Below are 11,491 nucleotides of genomic sequence, written 5' to 3'. Positions count from 1 at the left end.
CCTGCCAACTGGAGGACGGGCTTTTTATAGGGAAGAGCAAAAAGCAAGTTTACAGAAGCAAAAGCGTGGTTATCGATCGACCGGAATGAGGCGGGGGCATGAATGGTTTCCCCTCTTAGCATGGGTGTCAGCAAGAAGCAAGTTTACAGAAGCAAAAGCGTGGTTATCGGAATGCGGCGGGGGGCATGAAAGGTTTCCTCTCTCAGCATGGATGCCTGGCAACAGTCATCCTGTTCCTATCTTATAACTAACCTGCTTTGTTGACATCCTATCTTATTGACATCTTGCCTTGCAGTCTTCCTATCTCTATCTCCTGTTCTCTCAGGCACCTGGGATGTTCTTACGGGAGCAGGCTGGCTGCTGATCCGGAGATTTGTTTAAAACAAACAGGACGTTCCCCCGGGAGCATGCTAGCTGCGGGTTTTGAGGAGGGGGTCTGTAGGGTCTTTCACAGAGACCCTATAGGGTTATATGAGTCTTCACTTTTTAATCTAACGTAATGTGCCGATAAACAGCACATGGCCTGTGCATTAGCTCAGGTTCCTACCTTGCATGAGTTCCTGCCATGCCTTCCTTCCTGAGCATGGGGAGCAGCAGCCCTTCTGAGGAAACACAATTATTGTTGACCTCGTCATAGAATGAGCACGCCTGCTAACTCAGAAAGCCCTAGTTTCTCTAGTGTTTTCTTTTTTTCCTTTTCTTTCTTTCTTTTTTTCTTTTTTTTTTCGAGACAGGGTTTCTCTGTGGCTTTGGAGCCTGTCCTGGAACTAGCTCTGTAGACCAGGCTGGTCTCGAACTCACAGAGATCCGCCTGCCTCTGCCTCCCGAGTGCTGAGATTAAAGGCGTGTGCCACCATCGCCCGGCTTCTAGTGTTTTCTTTTCTTTTTTTTTTTTTGCCTGGTAGTTTTATTTTTTTTTAATTTATTTATTTATTAAGGATTTCTGCCTCCTCCCCCCAACCGCTTCCCATTTCCCTCCCCCTCCCCCCATCAAGTCCCCCTCCCTCATCTGCTCAAAGAGCAATCAGGGTTCCCTGACCTGTGGGAAGCCCAAGGACTGCCCACCTCTATCCAGGTCTCCTAAGGTGAGCATCCAAACTGCCTAGGCTCCCACAAAGCCAGTTTTCTTGAAGGTCTGTTGTTTCCACTTAGCAGGCAGGTAGGAGGCTTCTGGAGTTAATGCTGTAAAGTGCTTAGCATCTGTGTTCCTACTACATTTGCATATGAATGCCACAGTGTTTGAGCCCGCTGTGTTAGTAAGGCTGTTGTTACTGGGCTTGCCCGATATTGTTGGTCAACACTGAGCATATCTGAACTGTGCTCTTATTTCTGTTTGCACTCATGTTATGTTGATCTCTTTATTCTTTCTCAAATACTATAGTTTTTATTTTAGTTGTATTTGAAGTTTTCAAGTCTGATAATGTCACTGTGCTATTAATTCAGTCTTATGTTGATTGTTTTTTCATTCATGATGACCTTTTATCATTGGTTTTCTATCGTTGATAGCATAAAATTTTAGATGTTTTATTGGACTTTTGTTGAATCTGTAGCTCGGAATAAGAATTTTTGTAATATACTGTTGAAATAGTTGCTTTCTTTTTAAGGTTGGCTCAGTTCCCTGCTAAAACTAGCCCACCCTCCATCAAGACAAAAGTCCTGGTGAGAATCTACACTTCTCAAAGTTTAAATATGCACTGTTACACCATTTCTTTAAAACGACACTTTAATTAGGTTAGCACTAACATAGGAGGAGCTGGCATCTATGGCCTAGGAAGGAAGATCCAACACAGCAAAGGAGTAGAGAAAAGAATTCATGGCCTCAAGCAGAGACAGTTGAATCCATCCACATATCTTACCAAACAGATTTTAACTGTAGAAGTCAATCATTGTCATCCAGGTGTTTCACCTTCCTTTCAGTCCCCAGACACAATATTTTGCTTGGCCCCATTTTATCCCAGTTGAGATTGGTTTGAACTGTGATCAGACATTTGTGACTCCATGTTGGCTGGAATTTAAGAATTCATTCAGAATCTAACTAGCTAAAGTAGTTCAATTGAATTTAAAACCTTGGTAGTCTTGGTTGACACATCCATCCAGTTAGAAATGCAGTTTCCAGATGGTATCATGTACAACAGTCACATTTAAGGACACTGTGCGGCTGCTGTCATTGCTTCCCCCTGACCCTGGGTTCCCCGGGTTCTCTGACATACTGGGAAGGGAGGGAAGCAAAGGATCATGCCTTGCACTCACAGAAAAGGTAGAGACTTAAACCTAACCTTGGAGGTCTTACATTGTTTAATCTCCTCTTAGACATGACAGGGAAAGTTATATCGAGGAAGCCTGAAACCCAGCAGGAAGTACTTGGAATAAACATTTCCTTTTTTTTCTTTTCTTTCTCTGTCTCTCTGTCTCTCTCTCCATTCCTCTCTGCCTCATTTCCTCCCTCTCTCTCCTTTTCTCTCTCTTCTTTCTTATTCCCTGTTTTCCCTCTATTTCTTTCCCTCTTTTCCTCTTGAGCTCTTTCTGCTTAGGTTATATTTCTTTCGTGGTTTATATTTGCCTCAAGATTGTTAGCTTTCTATCTTCGAATGCTTGGTTTCCATACAGTGGAACTAATTATGTAAAATTAGGAGGTCTGCCCTTGTGGGAGTGGGTGTGTATTATTTGTTAAGGTATATCACTCTACATGGGCTATGAGGTTTCAAAAGACCAGCATAAGACAAGTGTTTGTTTCTGCCTGCTTCTCTGTGTATCAGGATATTATTTTTAGTCACATACATGCTTACCTTGATGTCATTCATGATGATAATGGACTGATCTTCTGTGTAATCAAGCCCCAGTTTAAAAACCCGGCAATTTAACAGTCACCATGGTTATGGTGATCCTTCACAGCAATAGAACAGTGACTAAGATAGATGTTTTGTGTAATATTTTGGCATATTATCTGTATGTATTCTTCCCGTATCCCATGAGAATGAGGAAGGCTAAATTAAATAGTCATGGATTGTCTTGACAAAACATTTAGTCTGTGGCTTGGTTATTACTGATGACTCATGCCGATCCGTAGAGGAAAAGAACAACAATAGGGGCAGATATTAATGAAACCTGTGTGATTTGGCAAGAAAAACAGCGCTAGGCAGTTTCAGAGGGCAGTCATGAGCTGAAACAGAGACAGTCATTATCAGGGAGATTAGGGCCATTAAAGATAGGGTACCTGCTCTTTGGAAATATAGAAAAGGTGTTGCAACGGAACTGTACATCCCCGTAAAGAGCCTAAAATGAGAAAGAAAAGGCAACAAGTTTGCTAATTCCAGAAACCACCTTTATACAGAATTTGTTAGGGATCTGTTCCAATAGGACAGGGCAAATCTGAAGCTAGAAAATGTAGACATGTTATCTGTATGTCACATTTTCTTGAAAGAAGAAGGATGTAAAATTTAAAGGTCATGGGTTCTTCCTCTGGGCTTTCAGTTCAGCACGGTTGCAACCATCTCTTTGGCAGTCTAGAACACAATGAGGAGGCTGTAATAGTTCATCATATGAAGGTGTGAAAATGAAGAATGGGTTGCATCTTAAGACCATTAGATGTTGAGATACCCAAGCTTTGAGACACCTGCCATGAATATCTGCAGATAGGCCGTGGAATTAGCCAATGAGATGAGAAAGATGTGGGAAAAGTTTCAGAAAGAGTCATCGAAGCCCTTTGAAACTGAAGTTCCAGGTGCCTGACATGGATGTTCAGGGTTTAGTGTTCACCCAGCAGGTTTTCAGTCTTTCCTTGGTCCAATCTTTCCTCACTTCTTTGGAAAGAAAATGGGTTGAGTGTAAGCTTATCATATTATGTCCTATGTCAAAATGTGGTGGGTTGGGGTTGGGGATTTAGCTCAGTGGTAGAGCGCTTGCCTAGCAAGCGCAAGGCCCTGGGTTTGGTCCTGAGCTTCAGGACCAAATAACAACAACAACAAAAAAAAAAAGTAACTGGCACACAAAATGTGGTGGGTTGAATGAAAAATTGCCCAGGTAGGAAGATGAATTTGATACTTTGTCTCTGGTTTGTGGTTTCCACTGTGGGGCATATGGTACCTTTAGGATGGAGGGAACTTTCTAGAGTATGTTATTCTTTGAGAATTAGCATTGAGTGTTTATACCCCTACCACACCAGTTTTCTTTCTGTAGTTGAAAGTTAGCCCTTCCCTTCCTTATCCTGCATCCATACCATTACCATTATAACAGGCTCCATCCCTAAATAACCTAAGGTAAATAGAAGCAATTGCTTTTCCTTGCTAAGCCATTAGTCTGCCGGGATATTTTTGTTTTTATATTTTGGGCTGATTGTACATATGAAGCATTTGCTCTTGTGCTGAGCTATACCCACTTCTTTACTTTTAAACTTTGGCAGAAAATACCATTTTTTTTCCCACCAGGACGGCATGCATTCATAACATTAATACTGATCTCCTGAATGATTGCATTGCAGGTGATTCTCGGTATCTTTATGCATGCCGTGATTTGGTCTCGTTTTTGAAATATGTGCATGAATTATATATATAATATATAGACTATATATTGTATTATATAAATGCACATGCACGTGTACTGTGTGTGTGCTTCATGTTTACTGAAGTCAGAAGACAACATTGAACTTTCTTTTTTGTTTTTGTTTTTTGAGACAGGGTTTCTCTGTAGCTTTAAAGCCTGTCCTGGAATTCGACCTGTGGACCAGGCTGGGCTCAACTCACAGATATCCACCTGCCTCTGCCTCCCGAGTGCTGGGATTAAAGGTGTGCGCCACTACTGTCCAGCTGGATTCTCTTGAACTGCAGTCACAAATTGTTGGGACCACCAAGTGAGTGCTGGGGATTGATGCAGGTCCTGTGTAAAAGCGACAGGTGATTTTAACTTTTTACCCATCTTTATATTCAACTGGGTTTGTTTGTTTTCTTTTATTTTTTAGTATCAACTTTACTTCATTAAAGTTTTTGAGAACGCTTTTAATCTGTCAACCATAAACTTATTAAAAATGCATTCCTTTATATGAATATCATATTAGCCTTAGAGTTTAAATGAAGTACTTCAGTTTTCTGAAAGACAAGTACATTTCTGGAGGGAATATATAACTCATTGGTGGTCTCTCAGTTGTATTTTTTGTTTAAGTATGTACTTTTGGCTGCCCTTTAACGTTCAACACAAACCAGGCCAACTGAAAATCAGAGGTTCACCTGTCTTTGTCTCCTGAGTTTTGGGGTTAAAGGTGTGCACCACCATGCCCATATCGTTTATCTTTCTTTGATAACAGGAATCTTGATATAATTTTGCTGATGCTTACTCAATACTTTCCCTCTGTTTGCATGTTTTTTTCTATATGTAAGTCAGCCTTTCTCTTGCAATGCCATATACCATTGAGAAGGCCCAGAAATGAGAGAATTATGATCCTCCTTTTTTATTTCCTTCTAAAATGACTTGGTGATTGCATTAGAAATTCTGTGATATGAAATAAATTTGTTGAGTGTGTAGAATCATGTAAATATACCCAGTGAAGTGTACAGTTACAAAGCATTCAGTCTCACCATTTCTATTACATATCTGTATGGCATATTTTAGGATGCAGTGACCTATGAGGATGTCCTAGTGAACTTTAGTGAGGAAGAGTGGGCTTTGCTGGATCCTTCCAGAAGAATCTCTATAGAGATGTGATGCTAGAAACCTGTGAGAACCTCACTGCTATAGGTAAGAATGTGAGTTTTCCTTCACTGTGTAACTTAAGAGGATAAACCTTTCTTGGGCATTGGTGTTCCACTGTGATATTGACTATGAGAGAGGGAGAATGTGGTGAATAAATGAGACATGGTTTTAGGGTTCATTGAAGATAATAACTCAAAATTTGCATAATTTCCAATAATATACATTTCTGATACTACATTTTAGGCTACAGATGGGAAGACCAGAATATTGAAGATCATTGTCAAAGTTCTAGAAGACATGGAAGGTAATTTTCCCATGCAAAGTGATACATTTGTGCCTGAACAGATTTTAATGTGCCTGATATTTAATGAAACCAACACTATAAATTCTCAGAACATCAAGTACCTCAATTTCAGATAGCTGATCTGTGTTTGCAAGTCATCCCTCTAAGAAATAAGACAAGGAAATGATGCCTTAACAGATGTCACCATAATAATCGTAGCTCCCTGAGATCCATGTTGTAGAACCATCCATCCATTTAGTTTCATCCCATTCACGAACTGTAAAGTCATTCACATTTATTAGGGAATTAGGGTGTGTCCAAGTTCTTTTATAAACAAATTGTTCCTTAATTAAGCCGGTGTTACTCATGTAAATTACCATAATTTAGTGAGAGGGGCAGTTTATGAGAATTAAGAAGTTTGTTGTGGTAGAGAAATCTTAATCCCTATACCACACCTCTATGAGGAACAATAAGTTAAACTGTGTGAATGCAATGGGAAAACCTTTTGTTTGTTTTCTTCCTTTAAGGTATATCATCTGTCACTCTGGATACAAGTCATGTGAGCAAAAGAGATATGGAAAGAAGCATTGTAGCCCTGTCTCTCCCTGACAAAGCTATGTAGTAGTTCCCACTGTGGGAAGACATAGTTTTGATGATACAAGTATACAATTACTTGGATTTCCAGCTTCAATAGGAATACATCAACATGGTTACACTGGAGAAAAGCCTTCTGAGTTTACGGAATATGGAAATTCTTCTGGCTATGCTGGTTCACATTGTCCATGTAATGTGACTCACACTACAAGAAAATGTTATGAATGCAAATCATGTGGTAAAGCTCTGAGTTCTTCCAGTTCTCTTGAAAGAGGTGGAAAAACTCCTATGGGAAAAGGTTTCTATAAATGTGAGCCATGTACTAAAGGCTTTAACCATCATTATATGAGTCTTCAAACACACAGAACACATAATAGAGAAGAGTCCTGTGAATGTAAACAAGGTGATAAAACATTTAGATCTGATTCATCTTTGCAATTACACCAAAAGACTCATTGGAAAATAAAACCTTATGAACCTAATTAAGGTGATAAAGCCTTTGCATGTCGCTGTTATCTTCAAGTACCAAGAACTCATATTAAAAAGAAACAGTATAAATGTCATCATTGTGGAAAAACCTTTGCATGTCCCAGTTATATTCAAATACATGAAAGAATTCATACTGGAGAGAAACCCTATGAATGTAAACAATGTGGGAAAACCTTTGCGTGTCCCAGTTATCTTCAAATACATGAAAGAAGACATACTGGAAAGAAGCCATACGAGTGCAATCAATGTGGTAAAGCCTTTGCAAGTACTGGTGATCTTCATAGGCATAAAAGAAGTCATACTGGGGAGAAACCCTATGTGTGTAATCAATGTGGTAAATCCTTTTCAGATCCCAGTAATTTTAAACATCATGAAAGAAATCATACTGGAGAGAAACCCTATGAATGTCATCAATGTGGTAAAGCCTTTGCAAGTAATAGTAATCTTCAAAGGCATGAAAGAAGTCATACTGGAGAAAAACCCTATGTATGTAGTCAATGTGGTAAAGCCTTTTCATATTGCATTAATCTTCAAAGGCATGAACAAAGTCATACTAGGGAGAAACCCTATGTATGTAACCAATGTGGTAAGTCCTTTTCATCTGGCAGTTATCTTCAAAGGCATGAAAGAAGTCATACTGGAGAGAAACCCTACGAATGTAATCAATGTGGTAAAGCATTTGCACATAAATATCACCTTCACAGGCATGAAAGAAGTCGTACTGGAGAGAAACCTTATGAATGTAATCAGTGTGGGAAAGCTTTTGCTCGTAGTAGTCATCTTCAAAATCATGAAAGAATACATACTAGAGAAAAATCCAATGAATGTAGTAAATGAAGTAAAGTTTGAATCGGAGAGGAAGACACCATCCTTTTGGAGATGCTAGTACCATGGGATGCCCACCAAGATCATCAGTATTGTTGAACTGGAACCATTCAGAGCCTAGAAGAGAATTTGTGTGTACGGCAGAGGGCATAGCAAGAGAAGTGACCCAGGCACTTTGGCATAGCTCCGATGATTGTGAGTGGATCCCAGTTGTTCGGTGTTATTTATACTGTTGGAGTGAGGTTTTGCTTTTCTCCGATTGTGACTGCAATCTTCTCTCTTGAAGGGAAAAGCTATTTAATTTTGACTTTTATATGAGTCATAGTTGAAAGACTTTGAACTTTTAAAAAATATTTTGGCTTTTTAGTGAGATTGAATATTTTTTGAAGAGAAATTTTTAATGTGTTTGAATTTATAAAGATTATGGGACTTTCAGTAAAATTATTTATTTTTTTAATGTGAGCTCTTATAAATGAATAAGAAAGGAAAGGTGGTGACTTTAATAGTTTGTGTGCCAAGTTGACAAATAGTTATTTGTACTGTCTAGTTGTATGTCAGCTTCACATGCAAACTAGATGATTGGAAAGAAGGGAAACTCAACTGAGAAAATGCCTCCATAAGATCCAACTGTAAGGTATTTTTTAGTGATAGATGGGGAAGAATCCTAGGGTATAGAAGAAAGCAGACTGAGGGAGCCAGTAATTAGCATACCTCCATGGCCTCTACATCAGCTCCTGCCTCTCAGTTCCTGCCCCATTTAGGATTCTGTCCTGATTTCCTTCAATGGTGAATGGAAATATGGATGTGTAGGTCAAATAAATGTTGTCCTTCCAGCTTGCTTTTGGTCATGATGCTTCATTGCTGAAATGCCAAGACATCCTGTCTCAAAAAATCAAAAAAAGGGGAGCATGTGGACAGATGGCTCAATATTTACCACTGGCTGTTCTGCCAGAGGACACAATTTCAATTTCCAGAACACACATGGAAGGTCACGACTATCTGAAAGTCCTGTTCCATGGTATCCAACACCCTCACACAGACATACATATTTAAAAAAATATGCATGTAAAATAAAAATTAATTATAGAAAGAACATATCACATTATGGAACTTTCCCTAACACAATCAGGACTTATCTCTACTCAACTAAATTTTTTATCTTCATTCACATCAAGAGAACTGTGTTAACAATTGCAATAAAAAGTAATGTTCAAAGTCCAATCACAGAGGGATAAAAATCTATTGAGTTGTTCAAGGACCAAATAGCAGGGAATTTCATCACCTCCAAGTGATAGAACACAGAAAGAGTAATGGTGCATCTTCATCTTCTACACTGTGATAACATATTTAACAGCTGGGGATTTGACTCAGTAGTACTGCTGATGTTCAGTACCCAAGTTTGGTTCCTAGCACCACAACATAAGGCTCAGAACTACTTACAAAGACGTGACCTGTACACTCTTCTGACATCAGAACTTGGATACTTGAGACCACAGATGCAAGCCCAGACTACAATACCTAGCAAAGCATTCAATAACCATAAACATAGAAAATAAGATATTGCATGACAAAACCAGATAAAACAATACCTATCCATAAATCCAGCCTTAAAGAAAGTACTACAAGGAAAACTCCAACCCAAGGAAGCTAGTTGCACCCACTAACATACATGCAACATATAACTTCACACCATGCACACTGAACCTCTTAGAAGAAAAAGTGGGCAGTAGCCTTGAATGCATGGGCACAAGAGACCACTTCCTTAATACAACCCCAGTTAACACATATTGAGAGCAACAACTAATAAATCAGAACTCCTGAAACTGAGACGCTACTGTAAGGCAAAGGACACAGTCAGAAAGACAAAACAGCAATCTGCTGAATGAGAAAAAATCTTCAATAACCTCACATCGGACAGAGGACTGATCTCCAAAATATATAAAGTACACAAGAAACTAGACATCAAAATACCAAATAATTCAATCAAAATGGGGTACAAATCTAAACAGAATTTTCAGCATAAAAATTGCAAATGGCTGAAACACACTTCAGGAATTGTTCACACACTTAGCCATCAGGGAAATGCAAATCAAAATGACTCTGAGATATCATTTTACAACAATCACAGAAGATGAGACCCTGTGAATTGCTTCTAGACCAATATGGTTTCATGGACCCCACCCTCCTGAAATGTTGCTGTGAACACCCTCAAAAATTGCTTTGCTCAACTGCTGACTGAGATGAACCTAGCACACAGGATACACCATGAAAGACCTATTTAACAGCACCCCCATACGGCACGGAGCAGTTTGAAGAGAAATAACTATGTCCATATTCCCAAATATTGTTTATAAATGTTCTTTTACATTTAAAGGGGGATATTATATAGAGGTGAATAATTTGCATTGGTATGGATTTTGCTTTATTGACATAAATTTAAGGTCAATCTTTTTGGTTTTTTTTTTTGAGACAGGATTTCTCTGTAGCTTTCGAGCCTGTCCTGGAGCCTAGCTCTTGTAGACCAGGCTGGCCTTGTACTCACAGAGATTCACCTGCCTCTGCCTCCTGAGTTCTGGGATTAAAGGTGTGTACCACCACTGCCCAGGTAAGGTCAATCTTGTTATATGTATATTTCTGCTCTTGATTAAGGTATTATGATTGTATAGCTCATTTAAAAATGTAATGTATAATTAGGAAATATAGGTTGTTAATGGATAATCATCTATAATAGTCAATCTTGTAGTCATGTTAGTTAGATTTTCCAGACATATAGAGATATGTTTCAGTTAGATAGGCATTCTTCATGTCTTTCAAAGACTTCAGAATATGGCATTTAAAATGTCTTAATAACTTAGGGCTTTTCATGACAATGAGACACATCTGCTCCTGGCAGCACAATCTACTTGAAGAGGAAGATGGGCATCGAAGAGGCTCCTTAAGGAGTTGGTTAGCTGTTTGGGCAAGAAACTGCTCTTTCCTGGACTGTTGCATAAACTGGACATGAAGAACCCACAGAGAGAGGACTGCTGAACTATCCTAAAGGTGAGATAATCCTTTGGGGTTCCTGCTTCATGAAAGAGTCTGTGAAACATTCTGCAGGACACAGAAAAAAGTGACTGAACTGTCTTTAAAATTTCCTGCTTTATGGAAATGTCTGCTGGATACTATGAGCCTGTAGGCTGAAGATGGATGCCCCAATGGTAAAAAAGAACTTTGGGTGACTGTCCAGGCAGCGAGATATCTCTGTCATTTCTAGAGTTTTGGAAGTTGCTTAAAATGAGCTTCCTGTTTACTTAGATGATATTATATCCTTCTGGAGTCTTTGATGGAGTTGAAGAATGGTTAGTTATAGTTATAGTTTTCCTTTGTTATGATAAAAGATTAAATATATATAAATATTTTGACTGTAAATCTTGCTTGATAACTGTTTTGTTATATGTAATTTTACTATGTTAAAGTGAAAGCCTTTCTTTTTTGTTTAAACAGGAAAAGGGGAAATGGTGTAGGAGGTCCTTTTGTATTTATATTGCTTTCATTGGTTGAATAAAGAAACGACCTTGTTCTTTTGATAGGGCAGACTTAGATAGGCGGAGTAGACAGAAAAGAATGCTGGGAAGA

At 38.9% G+C, this 11,491-nt stretch overlaps 1 pseudogene; it reads left to right on the top strand.

The window, feature by feature from the left end:
- The first annotated feature begins 5,607 nt into the window (after positions 1-5,607).
- LOC142832299 (uncharacterized) lies at positions 5,608-7,885 on the top strand (annotated as a pseudogene).
- Positions 7,886-11,491: the final 3,606 nt, after the last annotated feature.

This window comes from Microtus pennsylvanicus, chromosome 12, assembly GCF_037038515.1.
Source record: "Microtus pennsylvanicus isolate mMicPen1 chromosome 12, mMicPen1.hap1, whole genome shotgun sequence".
Lineage (NCBI taxonomy): Eukaryota > Metazoa > Chordata > Mammalia > Rodentia > Cricetidae > Microtus > Microtus pennsylvanicus.
Note: the sequence above shows the minus strand (reverse complement) of the source record. Positions and strands in the feature narration are given on the sequence as shown.